We start from the raw sequence: 27,000 nt of genomic DNA, 5'->3' as shown, positions 1-27,000 counted from the left end.
AGATCAAACGAAACAGTGCGTCCGCAACACTCTTCGCCGAGATGTTGCGGAGAGCCACTGCTTCCGGATATCGTGTTGCGTAGTCCACGATAACTAGCGCAAAACGATGTACGCGTGCGGATCGCTCTAATGGCCCGATGAGGTCCATCGCAATTCTCTCGAAGGGGACCTGCATTAATGGTAGGGGGCGCAATGGCGCTTTTGGGGCGGCCAGTGGGTTCACCAACTGACATTCAGGACAAGACGCGCACCACCTGCGCACATTGTCATGAATGCCTGGCCAAAAAAATTGGGTCATTAAACGATTCAGCGTGGCCGCCTGTCCCAGGTGGCCCGCCATCGGTTTAGAGTGAGCCGCCTGGAAAAGCATTTCCCGGCGGCTCTTTGGTACTAACAACTGGGTTGTATCCACTTTTGTCTGAGCGTCTTGGGTCACTCGATACAACCTATCCTTAATTATGGCAAAATAAGGATACGTGACGGGCAATGCGGGTTGGAGGGACTGACCGTCGATAGTGCGGACCTGTTGGAAAGCATGTTTTAGAGTCTCATCTTGGGACTGCTCCAGAGGGAAGTCGTCGCGGTCCGAGAGAATCAGTCTCTCAACCCCGCTCGGTTCCCCTGAAGCTGTTCCCAAGGGTCCCGTATCAGTCTCGCCAACCTGCACTCGCACCGCCCCGTTCCTAGCCTTGTTTCCCCAAGCGGCATCCGCGCATAACGACCCCAATAACGCCGAAAAGGCGGGCCAATTCGTCCCCAGAATTAGCGGATGCCGGAGGTGGGGACTAACCGCCACCTCAACATTATGCTTTTTCCCCCTAAACTGTATCGTGACTGGGACAACCGGATATTCCACCACATCCCCGTGCACACACCGCACCTTAACCATGCGGCTTGTATCCAATGCCCCAGGCTGCATCAGGCTTTGATGGATCGAGGTTTGGTTACATCCTGAATCCACCAAGGCCTGATATGTACCCCCCTTGATACTTACAGGAATTTGGTACTCTCCTGCTTGATCGGGGGTGGTCCGCTGGACGTCCGGGATCCGGATCATTGTTCCGATGTCCATCATCGGACATCGGTCCACAAAATGATCCGGATCGCCGCACCGCCAGCAGGCCAGCCCAGGCCTACCCGCCGCCCCGGCGGCGGGGAGTGGGTTGGAGGATGAGCGCGGAAAGGGGGCAGAACCAGAGCCATTGTCACCACCAGCCCCCAGCGGCCCCGCCCCCCTGGGCGGGACCCGCGAACTCCCAGACGGTCCAAGGCCCATCCCACCCCGGCCTCTGGGGGGGACGCGAGGAGGGCCTGGAGGGCAGGACCTGGGGAGAGGGACAGGTCGAGAGAGAGAGGGGGGAGAGAGAGAGGGGGGAGAGAGAGAGGGAGAAGTTAGTGGGGGTTCGCCGACCCCCGGGCACGCCACCAGGTGGTCCTCCGCCAGGTGGATGGCCGTCTCCAGCGACGTGGGCCGGTGGTACTGGACCCACTCGGCGGTCTTCCGGGGGAGCCGAGTGATGAACTGCTCCAGCACCACCAGATCGACAACATGGTCCACGTCGCTGCCGCCGGCCAGCAGCCATCTGCGGCACTCGTCCCGGAGCTGTTGGGCCAATGCGAAGGGTCGACCGGACTCACCCCACTCCAGGGAGCGGAAACGCTGGCGGTGTTGTTCTGGGGTCCGGCCGACCCGCTGAAGTATGGCCCGCTTCAGGTCGTCGTAGTCCCGGAACCGCTCGCGGTCCTCTTGCTGGCCTTGGACGATGGCCTCGAAGCGGCGCTCCTGTTCGGTCCGAAGGTCCAGCAATGCCTTATGGTGTTCCTGGTGGAGGACCGCGAGGGAGTTGATGATCTCCGCAAATGGCGAGGCGGAGGGCGTTGTCATGGCGGCGGCTCTGTCCTGCTTCCTTCCCGGGTTTCGGCACCAGCGTAACAAGTTCGATATAGTGAGGAAGGAAGAGGACACGGGGGTCGGCAGGACTGTTGATGCTCTTTATTTTCTCAATAACTCCAATCACAACGTGCACGCTTCAGCGTGTGTTTGTCTCTGTATATGCTCAGTTTCGCTTCCGGGTCACGCACTTCCGGGTTCCGGATATCTCAGGGGGTCGCATCAACAGTCCGACTCTCTCTCTCCCTGGTCTCCGGTTCCGCTGGTGTTTTATCCCGTCTCCGCGCTCATTACTAGAACAAGAGACAGCCCATATGAAAAAAACCTATATGGTTCATATATAGTGACCATATATGTACCTTACTTAAATCAGTCAGAATCATCTTATATGTTTAATGTAAGTCCCATATATGTCATACACAAAATCAGACCGTTTATGGCCCATTTCATACTAAAAAGCACACAGAAAACTTTTGGGCCATGTATGAATCCTGCAAAAATCTTATATGAGTTTTACATGTAAACTGTATGCAATGGTATATGGTATTAGTAGAAAATACATGATATTCATATACAAATCATATAAAGTTCTTATACTGAATCATATGCTAGTCATATTAAAGTCATATAGGATTTATTTATATTTTGTGTCATTTGTTTATATGCTTTTTATACAGATTTCATATTTTTTAATAGGGAAATGATGTGTTAGCTCTTCAAGTTTATATAATATACATATAAACTACATACAATAATCATACATGATTTCAGTCAATATTACAACATCTCTGCATATACTAACCATATATAATTTCAATCAATGACATACACACATTTGTGATGGAAACACTTTTATTTCAACACAAAATTAAACACTCAAATTATACTCCACATGAGTAATTTACAATTCCAACTTGATAGCAAACTGAACTTTGCTCAGGAAAAAAACAAAACCTAAAAAACAACAACAAAATACATTGAAGACTGTGTCATGGCCATCAATCAAAGATAATGAACGGATTAGTTCACCCCAAAATAAAAATTGACTGATCATTTACTCACCCCCATCTCATCCAAGATGTTCATGTCTTTATTTCTTCAGTGGAAAAGAAATTAAGTTTCTTGAAGAAAACATTCCAGGATTGTTCATCATATAATGCTTTTCAGTTGCAACCAAAATGTTGAAGGTCCAAATCAACGCCGTTTCAAAGGGCTTCATAGCCTCTGCGTGATCCCAGAGGAGAAATAGGGTCTTATCTAGTCAAACGATCAGTCATTTAAAAAAAAAAATGTATATACTTTTCAACCTTAATTGTTCAACTTGCTCAGCTCTGCGAGGTGCCAAGGATGACGTAATCACGAAATCTGAAAATAAATGAACGTCTTATGGGTTTGGAACGACATGAGGGTCATTTTAACAACATACATTTTTGGGTGAACTAAACGTTAAAAATTGACAAAGTTTAATAAATACTGTAATAATGTATTGCTCATTTTTAGTTCATGTTAGTTAATACATTACAATAAAGTCTCATTTGTTAACATCAGTTCAAGTCTTACAACTCAGAGTACATAAACTTCTTTAACACTTCCCATTCAGAACTGAACCAGTCCTCATGGGATGAAACAGTCTGTGGCTGAACCTGTTCTTCTTGCGTGGTCTTCAAATGTTTTCATGAAGATCTTTCTGTGGAAGAAAAAGAAAATCTTCTTTACCACCCCATTTACATACAGGAATATTACAAACACGTTTCAATATAATGTTTTTTTCAGTATAACAATATATTCTTATACAGTTACTTACTTTCTATTACAAAATTGTAATATTGTACATCATTTAGATTCATATATGTTGCAGTTACATGAATGCAAATTATAGAAGTTTATATTTTAGCTATATTTTAACTACATTAGAGCAATTTGCAAACTCAAGTTCACTAAAACATTAACTCTTTTAAAGTGAATTGGCACAAAATAGACTATTAATGATCACAAAAGGAACATCCGGTAAACAAATCACATTACATTTATTCTAACTTTTGCTTTTTGTCAGTGTCACACAGCTTTCACTGTGTCACACAATCGTTGTATAACGTTATCTATGCAAACCATGAGCTTTAGGGTTTAACTTAGTTATCAAATGACATAGTTAAACAACTAGAATAGTCGTTTTTTACATTTGATCATTTAGCAGACGCTTTTATTCAAAGGGACTAACAAATGATGAGACCAATCATATATAGTTTAATAACTTTAATACAAATATAAGCATTTTTCACTTGTTTTTGCACATTAAATACTTGTAATTTAATTTTTGCACGTGCGCACATCATAATTAGGCTTAACGTTACCTGTACGTTACGGCTGTGGCACCGACATGATAACAGAAACGAACAATTTACAAATCTTTTAGCAAATCTTGCCATTAAATAAGTTAACATTTGCATTGAGAACGACATGACAAACACCATTCTTACCTGGAGCTCGACACTTCGCGGTTCCGCTGGGAGGCAATCATTTCACGGACACGGAGACAACAAGAACCCGCGATTGATTTCCTCCTGGCCGCTGCGCGTTGACGCATGCGCAGTTTGCGATGACAGAACTAAGGCTATTTTTGTTACAGAAATCTTCATCGTCTAAGCCTAACGCTTAGAGTGAGTGTTTAATTATTATTTTTTAAATATTGCTGATATTGCTGTTAACAAACAGTTTGTATGGGTAGAACATTACGAAACAAATATATGGGAATATACTGCAATTATATGCAAAATAGCCTATATTAAAGGAAATATAAAGGAATAAAGGAAACTAAAGCCTTTTTTTAATATAGCTACTGCAATGTATGCATATTGACTATATTTATAAAATATGGCTATATTTTAACACATAAAATATTTAGTAATTAAGATATAAATAGTATTACATGTAATATCCATTAAGTTGTATCCTTTATTGTGTTGTACTGTATATTGAATTTCCCATATTAATGTGAATGCATGTACACACACATAAACACTTTTACAGAATGAGTTACAACAAATTTCTACTTCCCATCATGCTTTACTTCTGATTTAAAGGAGGTTAAATGTTAAAATTAATTGTTATTTGATGTGTTTTTGCTCAATTTAAAAACCTGTAAAACTGTTACTTTTATTAACAATAATGTCGGTGCACTTTTCAGCAGTTACAGCTCTTTGCTAAATATGTAGGAACATGCCAGTGTGCTTGACTTGTGTTATTGTTAACTGTATGTGTGTGTGTGTGTATGTGTGTGTGTGTATATATATATATATATATATATATATATATATATATATATATGTATATATATATATATTTTTTTTTTTCTTTGCATTAGGGTTAGCCCTTTTTATTCGTTTTACTTGCTAATTAATTTACTAAAGTAAAATCTCACTGATTTGCAGGGGTTGTATTTAACACAATCCAGCATATATTTTTTTTTTACAGTGTAGGACATATATGATTGAAAATACATGAATATTGTACAATTTGTATATGTGGTTTTTGCAGCATATATGATCCTTATAGTTTTCTGTTGGAACATATAAGAATCACATATGTTTTTAGCAAGACTTTTCCATATGGGAGGTGTTATTAATCTGCGTCCAACCCACTCACTTACCGCTCGTCCCGCGGCCCTCTCTCCCGCTGCAGACCTCGCTGAACCGCGCCCCCCTTGCCACACATGCATACTGAGCTTTTTACACTGTTAAAGACTTGGATTCCTATCCTAAACATAGACAAAGTTTCAAAAACTAAGTTGGTCGTTTGATGGAGTATTTCTGTGTCAAAAATACTCCTTCCAGTTTCTCACAAGTTTCTGAGAGTTTTTTTCGAGTATGGGTCCGCTAGACGTCGACAGAGCAGAAAGTCCTTGTATGGGCCGTACGGGCTCTTCTCCCGGAAGGGTGCGCGCATGACTAGATGCACGCCGCCCATTAACACTGCTCTCAGGTGCAGCAGATCCACTAGTCCGTGCAACACGTCTGTCGCGCCGCGCTCCACTTTATTCCTTTGGGTGACATCAAGCAACTTCAACGCTTCAGCACAGCATTCCGGGAAGGCAGCACTGCATTTGAATCGATTTGAACGCAGAAATGACGGGAAGCGTCACAACATCGCTTCAGTCGCGTCGCAAAGTGGATCTCCACGGTCACTGCTGTCACAGGACTTCACGAAATTAACAGTTACCAAAGAAGTGTGTTTTTGACGGAGCGGTCCCAACGGTAAAGGTTCATGGTGAGTAAAGGTTCAAGCTGAGTAAAACTGCTTCAAATGTCTATGTTGTTGGCTATCGTCGCGTGAGTAAACATTACTAAACGACACGATCGTGTATAACGTTAGTTAATTTATCAATGGAGCATGCAATCTATGGTGTGTGTTTAAATACATTTGTTTAGCTGACCAATATAGGTGTCAGTTTGTTTATTGTAAAACCACCCAAACATAAACCTAGCGTTCTCACAAAGCGTGCTTCGTCATTCAAATGCGCTAACGTTACTCCATTGTTGTTCTATGAATAACGTTACACTAGTCTGACGTGCAAAACCGTTTTGCTTGCTACTGTTAAGGTTTAGTCGCATACAATAGTCCATAAACTGCCACACTACCCCATAGATATCCATAATAAAGGCTAGATGTCTCTTGCACGCTATTGGCCAATGAAGATCGCCGTCCGCAACTTGCGGCCAACTTGTCACAGGCAGCTCGCTCACTCGTAACAGTGTGTTTTAATGGTGCATGTACTTTTAAATAGCCATAACTTGCTCAATTTTCAACCAATTTCCAAACTGTTTTGTTTATTATAAACATCAGAGATGTAGTTAGGACACTAAATATTTATGAATAATTATAACCATGGACTTCAATATGAAAGTAACATTGAACAGAACAGACAGGTGCAATAAAAAAGGTATTTATGTTAAAATCAATATATAGGCTACTAAAGCTGTGTACCGAATGGCAACATGAGTAATTAATTAATTATATATATATATACAGTATTGTTCAAAATAATAGCAGTACAATGTGACTAACCAGAATAATCAAGGTTTTTCGTATATTTTTTTATTGCTACGTGGCAAACAAGTTACCAGTAGGTTCAGTAGATTCTCAGAAAACAAATGAGACCCAGCATTCATGATATGCACGCTCTTAAGGCTGTGCAATTGGGCAATTAGTTGAATTAGTTGAAAGGGGTGTGTTCAAAAAAATAGCAGTGTGGCATTCAATCACTGAGGTCATCAATTTTGTGAAGAAACAGGTGTGAATCAGGTGGCCCCTATTTAAGGATGAAGGCGACACTTGTTGAACATGCATTTGAAAGCTGAGGAAAATGGGTCGTTCAAGACATTGTTCAGAAGAACAGCGTACTTTGATTAAAAAGTTGATTAGAGAGGGGAAAACCTATAAAGAGGTGCAAAAAATGATAGGCTGTTCAGCTAAAATGATCTCCAATGCCTTAAAATGGAGAGCAAAACCAGAGAGACGTGGAAGAAAACGGAAGACAACCATCAAAATGGATAGAAGAATAACCAGAATGGCAAAGGCTCAGCCAATGATCACCTCCAGGATGATCAAAGACAGTCTGGAGTTACCTGTAAGTACTGTGACAGTTAGAAGACGTCTGTGTGAAGCTAATCTATTTTCAAGAATCCCCCGCAAAGTCCCTCTGTTAAAAAAAAGGCATGTGCAGAAGAGGTTACAATTTGCCAAAGAACACATCAACTGGCCTAAAGAGAAATGGAGGAACATTTTGTGGACTGATGAGAGTAAAATTGTTCTTTTTGGGTCCAAGGGCCACAGGCAGTTTGTGAGACGACCCCCAAACTCTGAATTCAAGCCACAGTACACAGTGAAGACAGTGAAGCATGGAGGTGCAAGCATCATGATATGGGCATGTTTCTCCTACTATGGTGTTGGGCCTATTTATCGCATACCAGGGATCATGGATCAGTTTGCATATGTTAAAATACTTGAAGAGGTCATGTTGCCCTATGCTGAAGAGGACATGCCCTTGAAACGGTTGTTTCAACAAGACAATGACCCAAAACACACTAGTAAAAGTCTTGGTTCCAAACCAACAAAATTAATGTTATGGAGTGGCCAGCCCAATCTCCAGACCTTAATCCAATTGAGAACTTGTGGGGTGATATCAAAAATGCTGTTTCTGAAGCAAAACCAAGAAATGTGAATGAATTGTGGAATGTTGTTAAAGAATCATGGAGTGGAATAACAGCTGAGAGGTGCCACAAGTTGGTTGACTCCATGCTACACAGATGTCAAGCAGTTTTAAAAAAAACTGTGGTCATACAACTAAATATTAGTTTAGTGATTCACAGGATTGCTAAATCCCAGAAAAAAAAAATGTTTGTACAAAATAGTTTTGAGTTTGTACAGTCAAAGGTAGACACTGCTATTTTTTTGAACACACCCCTTTCAACTAATTGCCCAATTGCACAGCCTTAAGAGAGTGCATATCATGAATGCTGGGTCTTGTTTGTTTTCTGACAATCTACTGAACCTACTGGTAACTTGTTTGCCAAGTTACCAGTAGCAATAAAAAATATACTAAAAACCTTGATTATTCTGGTTAGTCACATTGTACTGCTATTATTTTGAACAAGACTGTACATATCTGAATGTTTTTTTCCAGAGCTAGCTATTGCTATATATATATATATACAGTCCCTGACAAAAGTCTTGTCGCTTATCTATTTTGTAGAAATACCTGATATTAACCTGACTTTTAATTAATTAATTGGTGTTAGAAATAGCTCATATAAAAAGCTAAAACCCTCCCAAATGATGTTTAATGCACTGAAATAAATAATTTTCATAGAAAAAATATGTATCATTTAATCAAGACAGAAAGGTCAAATTTTGGCAAGACAAAAGTTTTGTCGCCTATACAGAAATTGAACAAATTTACTGCAAATACAAAAAAATGTCAGCAAATTAAGTTGTGGTGCTGTAAGATCCAAATTTAATATCTTGTATGACTTCCATGAGCTTGAAGGACTGCATCCATGCGGTTTGGCAAGGATTCATACAATTTATTGATTTAGTCATCAGGAATAGCTAAGAAAGCAGTCTTGCATGCCTCCCAGAGTTCATCAATATTCTTTGGTTTCGTCTTCCATGCGTCCTCTTTCATCCTACCCCACATATGCTCAATGATGTTCATGTCTGGTGACTGGGCTGGCCAATCCTGGAGCATCTTGATCTTCTTCGCCTTGAGGAACTTTGATGTGGAGATGGAAGTATGCGATGGAGCACCGTCTTGCTGCAGAATTTGGCCTCTTTTATGGTTGGGAATATAAGAGGTTGCTAAGATTTCTTGGTATTTTAGACTATTGATGTTGCCTTCCACCCTGCAGATCTCTCGCACACCCCCATACTGGATGTAACCCCAGACCTTGATTTTTCCGCCACCAAACTTCACTGTTTTCTGGGTGAATCTCGGATCCATTCTGGCTCCAGTAGGTCTCCTGCAATATTTGTGGCGACTGTTGTGTAATTCAACAGAAGATTCATCTGAAAAATCCACCTTCTGCCACTTTTCCTGCGTCCATCCTTTTAGCAGGCTGTGGGCCTTGGCAAATGCCACACGGTTTTTCAATTGTCTTTTGTTTAGTGCTGGCTTCTGGGCACTGATTCGACCATGGAGGCCATTTCGAGACAGAATCCGACAAACAGTTCTGGTTGAAACAGTCACCAGGTCTCGTGGAGCTCTGCTGCAGTGGAAAATGGGCTGGCCTTGGATTTTCGAGCCAACAAACGGTCCTCTCGAGCAGTTGTCTTGCGGGGTCTGCCTGACCTGGGCTTGTCAAAAACTTCTCCAGTCTCTTCAAATCTTTTTTTTATCCTCTGTACTTGACACTGAGACACATTGAAGGTGTCTGCCACATCAGCAGTGGATCTGGTCTTCAGCCTCTTGATAATCAAAACTTTAGTCTCAGGGTGAATCTTAGGCATGTTTGCAGAGGTCTAGTTGCAGTTGATGTGAAGGTCTAGCGTACTGGGGTTCTTTTTATACACACCTGAGACCTAATTGATCCATTATTAGTCACAGGTGAAGCTCATATGACAAGGTGACAACACTTATGTCTTTGCAAAAATTGACTTAATGGTCTTTACCAAGCTGTGAATATTAGAATACTTTTTGAAAGTTTAGTTTTTCACTGAAACATTATCACAAAAGCTGGTGGGATTAAAATGAGCCATGTCTTGTAAAAAAAAATCTTGATTAGAAATATATTTCAGCGGCACTTTAGGTCAATTTGTACACAAGTGACAAGACTTTTGTCAGGGACTGTATATATATATATATATATATATATATATATATATATATATATATATATATATATATATATATATATACTTTTATAATAAGAATATCACTTTTATAATAACATAATTCGTATTTAAAAAAAAAAATTTAAACAAAAAAAAAACATGCAAACTAAGTTTATTTTAACTAGACAAAAGATTGGTTGTCATACAATCATTATTGGTGTCAATAAAACCTATATAATTGATCAGCTCGATTGTGGTCTCAGCCTTGATAACCTGCACGTAAGTTATAGCCGTGATACACAAGCTGCACGATTAAGTCGTTTATCTAAATGAAAAGCTGCAATTTCAACGTGTTAAAGCACCCAGATTTGTAGCCATGTTAATAACGTTTGTAAGAAACCAAACCATTTGTAAATCTGTCAAGATTTCAGCGAGATAAGAGTTCGTACAGATCACTCAGCGTACATCAGGTTCCACTGAGCCCGACAGAAAGCTTGCCTGTGACAAGATGGCCGCCGGTGATGACGATGGTGACTCCACAGTAAGACATCTAGCCTTTATTATGGATATATATGCACTACCCGCCATCATGAACACTGTGGCAGCAGTGGAGTTATTCAGGTTCCTGGGCACCATCATCTCTCAGGACCTGAAGTGGGACAATCACATTTACTCCATTGTGAAAAAAGCCCAGCAAAGGTTGAACTTCCTCTGCCAAATGAAGTTCAGGTGCTGCTAATGCAGTTGAGTCTGTTCTATGCACTTCAATAACTGTCTGGCTTGGCTCAGCTACAAAATCAGACATCAGAAGACTAGAGGATGGTTTGTACTGCTTGAGAGGATTATTGGTGCTCCCTTGCCCACCCTCCAAGAACGGTATAAATCCAGAGAAAAACACACTGGATCCTTCAAATCCAAGCCACCTTCTCTTTGAACTTTTCTCGTCTGACTGGCACTACAGAGCATGAGCGTCAGAACAGCCAGGCAAAATAAAATGTTCTTCCTCCAGGCAATCTATTGAATCTCATCAACAGCTAAATGTCCTCTCCTACAATAATAACTATGTGTAATATCACTTTACACTCACCTAATGGATTATTAGGAACACCATATTTCACCTTCAGAAATGCCTTATTTCTACGTTGCATTGAATCAACAATTCTTTAGAAATGTTGGTCCATATTGATAGCATAGCATCTTGCAGTTGATGGAGATTTGTGGGATGCACATCCAGGGCACGAAGCTCCCGTTCCACCACATCCTAAAGATGCTCTATTGGGTTGAGATCTGGTGACTGTGAGGGCCATTACTGTTAGTGCAGAGAAACCAATTTGAAATGAATTCGAGCTTTGTGACATGGCACATTTTCTTGTTGGAAGTAGCCATCCGAGGATGGGTACATGATGGTCATAAAGGGATGGACATGGTCAGAAACAATGCTCAGGTAGGCCGTGCCATTTGAACAATGGCCAATTGGCACTAAGAGGCCTATAGTGTGCCAAGAAAACATCCCCCGTACCATTACACCATTGTGAGAAAGCATACCTCGGTTGTAACGAGAGGTTATTTCAGTCAAAGTTGCTCTTCTATCAGCTTGAATCAGTCGGCCCATTCTCCTCTGACCTCTAGCATCAACAAGGCATTTTTGACATGACTGCAACATTCTAGATATTTTTCCCTTATCACACTATTCTTTGTACACCTTAGAAATAGTTGTGCGTGAAAATCCCAGTAACTGAGCAGATTGTGAAATACTCAGACCGGCCCGGCTCAAAATTGCTTAAATCACCTTTCTTTCCCATTCTGACATTCAGTTTGGAGTTCAGGGGTCACACCCCTTGAAGCAACTGCCATGTGATTGGTTGATTAGATAATTGCATTAATGAGAAATTTAACAGCTGTTCCTAATAATCCCTTAGGTGAGTGTATTTTGCAATCATTCCATTCCCAGTTAACTCTATTATTTTCTATTCTGTATTGCACACCTGTACATAGTACAAATTTGTCTATTTGGTTCAGTTTGTGTGTGTTAATTTTTTACATATATCTTTATTTATTTTACTATCTGTGTACTGGAAGCTTCTTTTATCACCAATACAAATTCCTTGTGTGTGCAAACATACTTGGCAATAAAGCTCTTTTTGATTCTGATTTGGCACGAGTATTGCGTACAATGCTAATAACTCCCGCAATTGGCACATGCATAATGTGCTGAATTCCCTCTCCCATTTATTTACTTAAACATAGATAGATGTGTGATTTGCGCTGGCGCGTCTCTCCCTCGCACGCGGGCAGCTTGTTGTCACTTAATGTGTTTAGTATGTGTGAGCATGACATGTTGGGAGCATTTTAAAATGTTTAATGATGACCTGTGCCGTTATGCTGCATCTCTGCCATCGTGTGATGTGATAAAACTACAGCTCTTTAATAACCTTTTTTGTCCTACGTTTTTGAAAGATGATTTCATACAACCTGCTTTCATTTAGTGAGTGTACTCATTTTTCAAGTTCAATCCATCATACCATTTATCAAAATCCATTTGCACTGCAATTATAATTGTCTAAATGTATGATTAATGCTCCATATATATATCACAACTAAAAACAACCTCAGAACACAATCAGAACATGACATTCACAAGCAGAGCACATGGCAGTATAGCATATGCAACAAGGGAATCACATGACAAAAAGGAAGCAGAAAACATGACAATGATAATTTCAAAATAAAAGACATGAACAAAAAAACAAAACAACAACAACACTGAAATTATAAACTGGCATTTGAATCAGTGACTTAACCAATCCATTCAAAAACGATGTATCATTGAAGAATGAAACACTGCAGTTTTGTTGGCAAAATAGAGCAAAAACAGTAAAAATTGACAATGTTGTGTCTAAAAATTTTAAATTCATAATCAACTTGTTTAAAGAAAGATTCCTTGTTATCCCATGTTCAGCTGTTCTTTTTTTATAGTTTTATTGTCATAAAAATTGGATGAGCTCAGTGCTCATTCATTTTCTGCTAAATCTTTTTTTTTCTTCTTTTTTTTTCGTGAATGTGTGCATGGGTGGTTGAAGTATGCGAAGGATATACCTAATACTTCCTTCAAAATAAGCCAAATAAAGGACACGAAAGGAAGGCTGTTTTGCTTAACTATATTGTATTATGGTATGTAACACAAAATACAAAATTTCATACAAGTTCAAGTCACATTAGGAATTTGAGGGGCATTTTTTATTTATTAATTAATTTATTTGTATTTACACTGAACAATTCTGCCATGTCTTGCTCTCACAAAGCGGTTGTACACAAATAACACATTCAGCTATGTTATTTCTTAGTTTCGTTTTCATGGACTTTTAGTTAGTTGTTGTTCGTGGCTGCATCTGAAAACTTAGGCAGCTGACTTGTTACCTCACTGCCTTATCAGGTAATGACTTGTAAAATAAAGCGAGCTTTGGTGAGAACTAAACAAATATTTAATTACTACAGTAGTAATTTGTCGCTAGAAATTACATGAAAAAAGTGGAACACATTGGTAAAAAAATGTACATTTACACCCAAACTGACCAACAACCAAAATTGTACTCTTTTTTTTTTCTAGCTCAACTGTCACCGAATGGAATGCACAAGAATGTGGGATATCAAAGGCAGTGAATTAAACAATTGTGCGGCTTTCAAAAATCGATCAGATGAAGGTATCTCAGGAGACAGGAAGTGAAGTTAACATTGGATCAGGATGTGCCTTGATGCCTTCCTACCTTGAAATACGTCCTCCAAAGGCAGCAATTTCCAGTTTTCGGACACAGCACATTTTTGTTTCACGTACGCTGTTAAGTCCTTACTCTCTTGCTTTTATAAACCTTGTTATTTTTATATCCAGTCATCAGTACTACATGACACACATAAATATTTATTTGTCATTTCATTCATTGTCTTGACCATTCACAGTATTCTTTTGTAATACAAATGTTGAGGTGTCTCGTCCATCAGTGAATCTGATATTTGCTACTGTAATGAAGATGAACATAACTGCAACGTAAGGGGAAAATCCCAAATTTAAACAAATATGTTTTTTATTTTACTTGCATTATAAGAATGTAGGGAAACTTAAGATAAAAAAAATGCTGACTCATTAGATAATTCTTTCTCATTAAAATCAGATGTTTTCCTTATAATTCAATAGCATGTGAGCAAATATAAGGAAATGCCCAAATGGCGACACAGTAGCTTCACTTTTTATGACATCACAATCCAGTCATTTATATAGACCAGTTGTGTTAATTCATATTTTGGCCCATTTCAGTGCCTTAATTGAGTTTTTAACTGTTTGATAATATTAGCGATTCTCTTTTCTTTATGCTGCCATGTCCTCAAGCACAGCCGAAGGCTGTCTCAATTTGAAGGATTCCTTGGAAGACAGCCTTCCATTTGTGTCCTTCATTTGGTTTGTTTTGAAGGAAGGGTTAGGTGTAACCTTCACATACTCCAATCACCCACAAATCATTGCACAAATTCCAATTCACAAAAAAAAAAAAAAAAAAAGCTGAAAAAGCTCAGCTGAAAACGCCTCGCTGTGAGCGCTTGAGAGCGTTTTGGCAAGCAACGTTTTTTCTCCTCAGTTGATACTCTGCTTGTTGTTATGATACGGAAAATACACGGAGGTCTTTGTAATTTCACAGGTAGTTTGTTCTTGTATTGATTCTATATAAAATTGCAGATACAATGTAAAGTATTTGCTCAGGCTTTTGTTTTAAATCATTTTATTCCGTTATTATTTGCTTGTTGTCATCTGATGATGACACGCAGAATGTGGCAGTTGGTCTGTGTTGTGTTTGTCCCGCCCCTCCTCCACTGTGATTGGACGGCTGGGTGAACAGTGACAGTGATGAGCGCTGTGTTTTACTCAAAGTTGAACATTCTTCAACTCTCGGCGACCAGTAAAAAACGCTGAGCGCGTGAGCGTGAAATACTAGCTCAGCGCCTCGTTGTGCTCTAAAAGCGCGGTGCTCTCATTAAAAACAATTGAAAACGCCAGCCAGCAGCGTGAAAAAACGCTTTGGTGGACACACGGCCTTAATGTAATTAATCTGTAACAAAATGTTGGATGGTTTTTGTTGATTTAACCTAAAAAAAGTAAGTAACCTGGTTGCCCTAAAATTTTGAGTTTATTGAAATTAAAAATTTGAGTTGATACAATAAAGGAAATTTGTTTAATAAATAGAAACTCAAAATATTATTGTATCTTAACCACATAAAGAATTTGATAAATCATGAAAATAGCACTATTTGGCATGTTTTACTGCGTAGAAAAGAAATAAAATCAGAAATAAAACACACACACACAATTACCTAATATGCTTACAAAATATGTTAATAATATTTTAATAAAGGTTGTCCAATCTCAAAAAATGTTCATTGTATTAACTCAAAATTTTACTTTCAATGAACTCAAAATTTTAAGGCAACCAGGTAACTTTTTTGCTAAATAATTTTTTACAGTGCACGCTATTTTTTTCATTTTTTTCCCACTGGTTGGTTCTCACACCCGGGAATGTAAAATGTTGGTGCTCCAACTGAGTCTCCCTGGCCGACATACAAATTCAGTTGAGAAATTGGCCTCCGTCAGAGAAAATCGCATTGGGCTATTTTGGGGGTAATTTTGATTGGCCATTGGGCTAGTTATGTTGGCATGCCAATGGTTTGTGTATATAGTTGCAATTACTGTAGCTAGCATAGCATAACTTAAGCACTTTTTTGTCCTTTAGTATTTTGCTATTTGAAATGTACCTTGAGAATAGTATGGTATATGGTTGCTTGGTTCTTATAGGAAAAGGTCTCAGTCAGCTTCTATGTCCTCTTTTAGTTTCCTGTTTGAAGAATTGCTTCCTTTGTGTGATTCCAGGGAGACCTAAAACAGTGTTCCATTACAGTCTTTCTTCTGTCTGTATGTTATGCTAATCTCCGGAGCAAAACATTCACAGCTCATTTCAGTGTATTTCTTATAATTAGTTTTTACTTATGAGTTTTTTTATAAGTAAAGTACTGTACTACAGTAGATGCCATTTTGCCAAAGTTTTAAAATGATTTAGTGTTACTAGCAGCAGTTTCTCTCTCATAGTTTTAGGAAGAGCAAATTTCACACAGACGCACACATTCTAACACCACTCTAACTTGTTAGCTGCTATCAGTGTTTAATCACCCATCTGTGCATTGTTACTTTTACAATTCTGATGACTAGCGGAATATGCCAACACAGAATTGATTTGAATGCAGATATCATAAGTTTGTAAAATTCACTTTTATTTTTAGCTTAGAAAAAAAAACAAAAAAAAAAACAGAGACAATGTCAAAAACTGCTCAAGGACAAAATAAATTCCTCACGAGAAACCTGCTGCAAGGGCAGAACTGTCGTTATCAGTCATCAAAACATAACATTAAGTGTCTAATTCATGTTGATGTGTGTGGGATCTGCCTGTGTGATCATTATACCTGATCACACTGCGGGACACAGTCCTTTCATTCCCACTATAAACAGCCAGCAAAATATCTCTACTGCCAAATTAGGTATGGGAATTGGCTAATTATAACCAAATTATCATAACAGTTTAATATTCATGTAATTATCCATGTGAATAATTATGTGACCATGTTTATACTTTGATAATGGCTTTTAACCGGTGCCACATGGAGATGCTTTATTTAGTGTCATAATAACTGACAGTCACACATTTATTGCAATTTCTAGGTAAAACGACAGCAGTAAAACACCAGCATACACTGCTCAAAAAAATAAAAACAAAATAAAGAAAACTTTAAAAACTTTAAAAACACATCAGATTTGTGATCCCACATTGTTTGATGGAAATGAAAATGATTAACCTACAGAGGACTAATTTCAAAGACACTGTGAAACTCAAAGCAAAAAAATAATGCATTAGGTGAAATTAGGTATCCATTTTGCTGAAATGTCATTGCAGCAACACAAAATCATACTCAGTAGTTTGTATCGCCCCCAAATGCTTGTATGCATGCCTGACAATGCCGGGGCACGCTCCTAATGAGACGACTGATGGTGTTCTGGGGTATTTCCTCCCAGATCTGGACCAGGGCATCACTGAGCTCCTGCACAGTCTGAGATGCAACCTATTGACAACGGATGGACCGAAACATAATGTCCCAGAGGTGTTCTATTGGATTGAGGTCAGGCGAGTGTGGGGGCCATTCAATGGTATCAATTCCTTCCTCCTCCAGGAACTGCTTGCATACTCTTTCCACATAAGGCCAGGCATTGTTGTGTGCACCTGGAGGAACACACTGGACAAGCATAGGGTCTGACAATGGGTCCAAGGATTTCAACCCGATACATAATGGCAGTCAGGTTCCCATTGTCTAGCCTTTAAAGATCTGTGTTTCCCTCCATGGATATGCCTCCCCAGAACATCCCTGACCCACCACCAAACCGGTGTTACATGCAGCACAACGTTCTCCGCGGTTTCTCCAGACCCTTTCACATCTGTCACGTGCTCAGACTGAACCTTCTCTCATTTGTGAAAAGCACAAGCTGCTTGCCAATGCTGGTGTTCAATGGTAAATGGCAATCAAGCTCCACAGTGCCGGACAGTGAACACAGGGCCCACCAGAGGATGTTGGGCCCTCAGGCCACCCCCATGAAGTCTGTTTCTGATTGTTTGGTCAGAGACATTCACACCAGTGGCCTGCTGGAGGTCATTTTGTAGGGCTCTGGCAGTGCTCATCCTGTTGCTCCTTGCACAAAGGAGCATATACCGGTCCTGCTGATGGATCAAGAACCTTTTACAGAGTAACTGCATGTTTTCTGGAATCTCTTCCATGCTCTTGAGACTGTGCTGGGGGACACAGCAAACCTTCTGGCAATGGCACGTATAGATGTGCCATCCTGGAGGAATTGGACTGCCTGTGCAACCTCTGTAGTGTCCAGGTATCACTTCATGTTACCAGTAGTGACACTGACCCCAGCCAAATACAAAACTAATGAAAAAAACTCAGAAAAGATGAGTAGGAAAAGAAAATGTCAGTGGCCTCCACCTGTAAAACCATTCCTGGTTTGGGGGTCTTCTCATTGTTGCCAATCTAGTGAACCTGAAGCAGCTGAAACTAATTAACATCCCCCTCTGCTACTCAACTGACCAGATCAATATCCCAGGAGTTTAACTGACTTGATGCTATTCTCTGATTAAAAAGTGTTCCTTAATTATTATTGTTCTTTTTTTTCATCATACGAGCAACGTTTGGAGTTAAAAATACTAATTTGTGTTCTACTGAAGAAACAAACACACCTACATCTTGGTTGCCCTGGGGGTAAGCAGATAAACATCAAATTTTCATTTTTGGGTATACTATCCCTTTAATAAAGACTTATTTTCTTGAAATTCCTTGCACAATACTACTATTATGACTTCAAAACTCTTTTAGTGCATAATTCTTAAATTAATGCAGATTGCCATTTTCATTACATAACCAGCTTCATATTGACAGCTTTTCTAATGCAGCAAACTTGTTCGGTAGCTCACCTGGTACGGCATTAATTGCGAAGGGGCCCGCTTGAGCACCAAGTCATGACAAAAGTGCGAAAAAACATGTATAAACACGATAAAATGTAACGGATGCTTCAGCAAATGTGTCGTTACCTCACTTTTGTTAACTATTGGTCTAGGGGTGTTTTCCAGGCTTGTGCACAATTAAGAATTGAATTGAGAATCACTTCTTGAATTTGAATGGAATCTGAATCGATGTCAAAAACTAGCCTGACAAGCCAGACCCACATCAAGATGTTTGGTCTGGAAACTCAACATAGACAGGACTCAATCCGAGGGGCGGGATAAACGGTTGTCTTTCAAACTCCCTCTGCACGCGATAGGATAGCGCTACCACCAACCAGAGCAACGAAGGTGAAACAGAGCTCGTTGATAGATTAAATATTCACTATATCCGGTCGGCAAAACTCCGAACACATCTTCCCTTTTTAAGAATGACTTCAGTGCCGTTCTTTGTTCTTTTCTCAGAGAAAAGCTTAACTACAAGTCTTCCTAACTACAAGCACGCAAACGCAACTCGGCCGTCGTCATTATGGCCCCGCCCACCGACTCTATTGGCCCGGCAAGAGTTAGGCGATTACAGCTCGGAAGGGTATTGAGAGTTGCTAGACGACACTCACGGGCAGATTAGATTTGCTGCCACTAGGGTGCATCTAGATTTCTAGGTTAGTCAAAAACAGAATGTAGAATTACAATCCGAATTGAAATTCAAGAAAAATTCAAAGAAATTTATATACATGTTCATTTTGCCATAGCAGCTTCATCTGTACCTGTTGAATCTTTTGTGTTTCAGGAAAGATCTTCAGACCAGAACGCTGCAGACTCTATGATAAAACACTTGAGGAGCTATTGAGAATTAGATACATCAGTGTTGCTCAGTGAGTTTTGCATTGGAATTAATGATAACTGCATTTACAACAACTTTGTGTTATTTTATTACTTTGAAAATAAAATAACATTGGAACAAAACTATACAACATTGAGGGGTTAATTTATTTAAATTGATCATTATCTGTATTTTTGAATAAAATGTATGCAGGTTTGAGGAGTGACACTGTAAAAAAAAAAAAAAAAAGGGTCTTGCAATTTTCACAAAAATGTTTTTTAAGGAAATGTAAGAAATTTTGAGGCTTGAATTTAGGAACCGATTAAACTGATAAAATTAAGGAAAATAAGATTACTTGTTTATTTTAAGAGAATTGTCTCAATTATGCAGTTTTATTTAGAGACACCATTGTTAGTTCCCAGCATGCTTTGCATATGGCTGGAAATGGAGATTAATATTGAAATGAAGTGTTGTTTAATGTGTTTTTGAGTGAAGGGAAACATCTTTTAATGTATGATGTTCATTTATGCTTGACATTTGAAAGAATTTGTTATGTTGAAGTTTTGTTCAAGTTTTGAAGTTACCATTGTGCAGGAGAGTAGAGCTTATGGTTAGGTTGTGATGTGAATAACTTTATTATTATGAAAAACATTGCTTTGTTCAATAAGCAATAATGCTGGTGCAATAACATTGTTTCTACTTGTGCCAGCATCAAACAGACTATTAATTGAATAACATAACTGACAGTTAAATATAAACAGGTCATTTACTCTACCTTTTTTTTTTCTTTTTCAAAATCAACTTACATTAAAAAAGCACATTCTACATATAAGATTTCATTCATTATAAAAACTACTGAAATATTATGTGTAATATTGTAACCATAGTTTTTTTTTAAGTAGATGTGTAATATTTTTTACAGTGTAGATGTGTGTAATGAATTTTTTTTTTACATACAAAATGAATGTAATTGTTGTATTACTGAGGTAAAATGTGTAATTCAAGTTAGTTACTAATCATATTAAAAGGAAATTGCTTTGCATTGATAAAGTAATCCAAACCACATTTATAATGGGTATATATCACTGCTTATAACAGTGAGCAATTACATTTCCAAAGTAACCTTCCTAACACTGAATGTATGTGAGATTTAACACATTCTTACTGTTGTGTGACTGTGGAATTTCTTTGAATTGTCATGAATTTAATTCTACTTCCTGTCATTCCAATTCATGAATTGAATAGAGGCCAATTTTGAAATGAATCTAGATTAAAATGGCTCATCTAAAGTCTGCCGAATGCTTTCAGAATGGCCCTCTCACATACGTTACGCTAGGGGTACAGATTGCTCACGGTTCGGTTTGTATCACATTTTCCGTACAGTTCTGTATTTTCTATGTTAAGGGAAAAAAGGACTACTGTCAAATAAAAATAAGGAAAATAAGAAAAAATAACTTAAAAACAAGCAGCAGCACAAATAAATACTATTGAGCAAAGATACTAATAAAGTTTTTCAGGTAGGTCTAACATTGGTTTTTAGGTAGATACATTGAATAAAGTAATCAAATGTAAAATAATTGCATATTTCACTGTTTTCCTTCATATCTCCGAAAAGTCTTTAGTTTTATTATATTTATAAAAGAAATATGGGCTGTACCGAGTCTTTCAGGAAAAAACCGAGCGCCTGGAGGTGTATCGTGTGGGCGGAGCTAAAGAATGACGAATGCGCAAAGCGGTGACGTCCTAAAGCGTGGAGACCCTTGCTATCGATCTCAGCTAATAGATATGATCCAGAATCTAATTCGGAGGCTGAAATAGAAACAGCAACAGCAGGACGTCTGTCTCTGTGGGATGTACTGTATTTAGTGGCCTGTCAACATTTGTGTGTCTTTACTCGCAGTTTATGAGGACATGATTCGGTTTATGGACTATTGTATGCGACTAACGAAAACCTTAGCAGTAGCAAGCAAAACGGTTTTGCACGTCAGACTAGTGTAACGTTATACATAGATCAGCAATGAAGTCCGTTAGCGCATTTGAATGACGAAGCACGCAATCGTGTCGTTTACTGATAAGCAACAGCACAGACATTTGAAGCAGTTTTACTTACCGGCTGCTTCCAAAGCAGGACCGAACCTTTATCGCTGGGACCGCTCCGTCAAAAACACACTTCTTGGAGTGTGGAGATCCACTTTGCGATGCGACTGAAGCGATGTTGTGAAGCTTCCCGTCATTTCTGTGTTCAAATCGGTTCAAATGCAGCGCTGCCTTCCCGGAATGCTGTGCTGAAGCGTTGAAGTCGCTTGATGTCACCCATAGGAATAAAGTGGAGCGCGGCGTGGACTATAACCGACAGAAGTGTTTACGGACGACTGTATCTGCAGCTGAGAGTGTTTATGGGCGTGCATTTCCTCTTTCACTCTAGTCACACTCGCGTGCACACCCTACCGGGAGAAGAGCCCGTACGGCCCATACAAGGACCTTCCGCTCTATTAACGTCAAGCCGAGCCATACTCGAAGAAAACTCTCCGAAACTTGTGAGAAACCGGAAGGAGTATTTTTAACACAGAAATACTCCATCAAACGTCCAACATTAGTTTTTGAAACTTTGTCTATGTTTAGGATGGGAATCCAAGTCTTTAACAGTGTAAAAAGCTCAGTATGCATGAAACAGCATTTCACCCCCCCTTTAAAGATGAATCCTTATTAAACTTACACAAGCTATTCAATCAAGAGCAGTGAGTGATGTCCTTATCTTTTGTTTGACATTAAACAGAGTAAAAGTTACTACCCCTTTAAGACCTAATGCAATGATAGTCGTCTTTCTCGACTGTATAAAGTTCACTTTCAGGCATATTCAGACTATGTCTGCTTGGACACTCATCAAGATGGACATGTTGACATACTTCTTGTGTGAGTTTGTGCGTTCAAGCGCAAGGCTTGAACTATAACTCAATATTTGCACGCTGTGAGATGTGTGCACTCTTTGGTACGAGTGCAGAGATAAATCTCCTCTCAGCATGCGTGAGTTCTCACTCGCATCTTCTGGCTCTACACCCGGGTGATGACAGCGGAAATGACTGGTCATATTCTGATATACAGCAGTGTAACGAGGTTCTTTGATGGAAGGAAGGAGGCGGGAACCGGCGAACGTTTAACCAACTTTAATTCCAAAATAAATAAACAAAACAAAACAAAACCCAGCGGCAGCCCCTCACAGACGACTGCCTGCACATACACACACATAATAAAACGTGGGCAGCCCCTCACAGACGACTGCCCGCACATACACACACATAATAAAACGTGGGCAGCCCCTCACGGATGACTGTCCACACACACATAATAAACCGTAAACAAAACATAACATAAATCCAGGCCTGGTCCTCTCTCGTCTTCTGCTGCCTTTTCTCCTTTTATGCTCCCGTCCCTTGGCCGCGAGACGAGACCGGTGTGTCACGCAGCTGATACTCATTACCACTCGTCACCGGCCCGCTCTCGCGGTCCCTCGCTCCGCTGCTTGCCACAGGCAGCACTCGCATGCACTGAACAGTTTACAAAGAGAGGCCGTTTTGCCCATGTTTTTCTTTTATTATCACTGTTGTAATGTATCACTGAGAAACCAGCACGTGTATCCATCAACAGAACCATACATAAAGCATTGTTTTCAAGTTAAAACCCATATTAAAGATGCATCATCAGATGTGAGATAAACCGCGGCGCAAGTGCGTGCCGGCACCTTTTACACGGCACCCCTGCTCACGTCAGACAGCACCCGGTTGGGAAACGCTGGTATAGACCCAGCTCCCAACCCAACTTTGAGAATTGATTAAAGGCGTTAATATAAGAGTCCGATAAGAGTCGCGTTAACGCTGATAACAGCCCATCAATATATATATATATATATATATATATATATATATATATATATATATATATATATATATGTATATATATATATATATATATATATATATACGGTAGACATGATGTGTTAGCAACCCACATGTTTTAATGAGATAAAAAATATTTCACAATGCTAATAGCATTTTGTTTTAGCATCTGTTTTAGTGCCTAATTTAAACCTATGCTTTGTTTCATGCCGTGCTATTTCGATTTTTGTTGGTCAGTGTTGAGTTCTTGTGAACGAAATGGCGGACTCACAGCAAACAATAGCCGTCATTTCACTGTCTCGGTTAACCATGACATAGTTTTTTAAAATAGCAAAACGTGCACAGAACTTAAATACACACACACACACACACACACACACACACACACACACACACACACACACACACACACACACACACACACACACACACACACACACACACACAAATTTGTTTTTGTGACATATGGGGACATTCCATAGCCATAATGGTTTTTATACTGTACAAACTGTATTTTCTATCCCTCTAGTGCCCCTACCCCTAAACCTCCCCATAACAGGAAACATTCTGCATTTTTACTTTCTAAAAAAACCTCATCCTGTATGATTTATAAACATTTTGAAAAGTGGGGACATGGCCAATGTCCTCATGTTTCACCCTCTCCTTGTAATACATGTGCCATAACCATGTCATTATACACATTTGTGTCCTCACGTCAAAAAACATCCCCCCCCCACACACACACACCACACACACACACACACACAAAGGGTTTTGTTGTACTTGTAATTTAACATTAATATTTGTCTTTGTTAAAATACCACACATAGCCTATATTTAGTTTTCTGCCAAAACACTTTCACAAGTTCACACTTGCATATAATCAGATAATCAGTAAAGGTTAGCGTATTTGGCGTGCCGTCCAAGGGGAGATCTCCGAGCCCGGAATTTGGCCAAAGGAGCAAAGGAGGTGCATGGCACCAGAGCGAGAGGTTCCTGCCAAGTAAGAAAGTCTAGAGTTTAATTTTGTGTTTAGTCAAAGTCTTGAATTTCTGTTAGTGTTTCTGAAAGTCTGTTTTTGGAATGCTTCAAATGTGTTCAATATAGATCTAACACTCTTCTCCAACATTGGATCATCATTTGATTAATTACTGCTGCCATAGACACAAACAACCCTTTTAAATGACTATTGGGGCAAAGAAGTTGTGAATAAGGCACAATATGCCTAATTTACAAAGAAAGGAGGCGTGTTTGCAATGAAGAGAATGACAATGACTTAAAATACTCACAGTATAGTGCTATTGGGCTCAAGGTTAAACTGGATTGTCACTGGTTAGTGAAGATCTTGGTTTCTGCAATGAAATAGTGAGCAAAAAAAAGTCACCCAAATGTTTAGGTAATTTGCCACCAAATAAAATCAATCTAAAATAAAATCAATATAAATCAATCGGATTTGTTTAAATAGTTGTATGATGTCACACTAAACCTCCTCTTGCCCGTCTCTCTACCCAAATAGAAAGAAAAATGAAGTGCTGCTATTAATATATTCTTTTAAGGGAACTTTGCTCAGCAGAGCATGAATCCTCTCCTTTCAGGCTATGCTATCCTCCCATTCCAGTTAAATGAGCTGAACATAATGCGCATGAGCGAAAAACACTTGGAAACGTTGGGAAATGCTCCTCCTGAGTCTGAGCAAGGTTTGCTGAGCTGACCCTAACAAATCTGCTTTTGAGAGGAGTCAAGAGCCAATTCAATGCAGATGCAAACAGAAAAACACAAGAACTGCCCGTCAGACGTGGCTCTTCATTTTACACAATTATACTCCTACGTTTTTGTGCCTGGGAAGAGTAGTGTCAAATTCAGGAGGGAGGTTTCAACCCTCAAGCTGGAAGACAAAATCTTGCAGACTTTCCTTGATCAGCACAATCAATCAATCAACTTTATTTCTATAGCGCTATGATGATTGTTTCAAAGCAGCTTCACAGTGTTAAACAGGACGATATTGCAACAAAATTTGATTTGGCTAGTTTGATTTGGATAGTTTATAGAATTAAATATGACCTAATTAATACATTTAATAAAGAAACAAGTTTGATTTTTCACTTTATTTCCCAAACACACACACACACACACACACACACACACACACAGACACACACACACACACACACACACACACACACACACACACACACACACACACACACACACACACACACACACACACACACACACACACACACACACACACACACACACACCTTCTGTAACACATACAAGCTCCCATATATACTGTACCAGCTTAGAATTATTTTTTTTAAAGGCCTAAACTAAAGTAAACGTTATAATTCCAGGTCATTCCAGTATCTTACATTACCCTGTCAGGCTTGCAACTGGGACTGGGGAGCTAAAATCCTTTAAAAAGAACTGTTTTGCACAGCTTCTTGCGTATGCTTGCACTCTGTAACTCCAGGGTAGTTAATTTTGCGATGTGTTGCAGCCTTACTTTGTGAAATAGGCCTACAGACACCACAAATGACACAAGCATGAAATGATGATGTATAAATTGTAAAATAACCTAAATTATTGTTCAATCTTACTTGTGAAATGTAATCCCATCCGATCTGGTATTAATATTGCGTTATTGCAACCGTAAGCTGCATAAAATACAGGCATAATTGCTCGCTCTCCATTGACTCTGAATGCTAGCGTTGAGTGGAGAGACCCAACCAATATGGCGGCGACGCTGGATCACGCTCCAGCACATCATGGGGAGTCTACGTATATGATGTCTATGGTTTGTACCTTTTCTTTTTCTGCTAAAGGATGTTTGTATTAGTCGTCGCATGAACACTTTGTAAACACAGGGATGTGTTCCGAGATGATTGTGCAATATGTGGTGTCGCAGAGCAGTGCAAGATGAGCAATTTAGTTAAATTATTAAATACATTTTTATTTTATAAAATTACCAATGGTTTCACTAGATAAGACTATTCCTCAGCTGGGATCGTGCAGAGACTCTGAAAACCATTTGAAGCCCTTTGAAACCGTATTGATTTGGACCTTTAACATTTTGGTTGACATTGAAGTCCAATGTGTGGAGAAAAAAACAAAAAAAACATGAAATGTTTTCCTCAATGACACTTAATTTCTTTTTCAGTGAAGAAAGAAAGACTTGGACATCACTGTAACAGACTCAAAGTACTCAAAGATGCTGAAGGAAATAGTAACTTTAATGGCCAAACACTCAGGAAACACCAGTTACGACCGACAAACACTGCGGGAGACCTGCAGACTAAATACACAGGACAAACACAGTGATGACTAGACTAATTAACAAGAAACAGCTGGTACAAATGAACTCATAATGACAGTGACCCTAATAACACAGGAGTGGCTGGAAAATGAACAAAGGAACATGTGACCGAATCAAAAACACAACTGAAGCCAGACAGATGTAAAAATTTTGGAGGGGGTGGGTAAATC

The sequence above is a fragment of the Pseudorasbora parva genome, chromosome 16 (genome assembly GCF_024679245.1).
Source record: "Pseudorasbora parva isolate DD20220531a chromosome 16, ASM2467924v1, whole genome shotgun sequence".
Classification (NCBI taxonomy): domain Eukaryota; kingdom Metazoa; phylum Chordata; class Actinopteri; order Cypriniformes; family Gobionidae; genus Pseudorasbora; species Pseudorasbora parva.
This window is presented reverse-complemented; position numbering follows the sequence as displayed.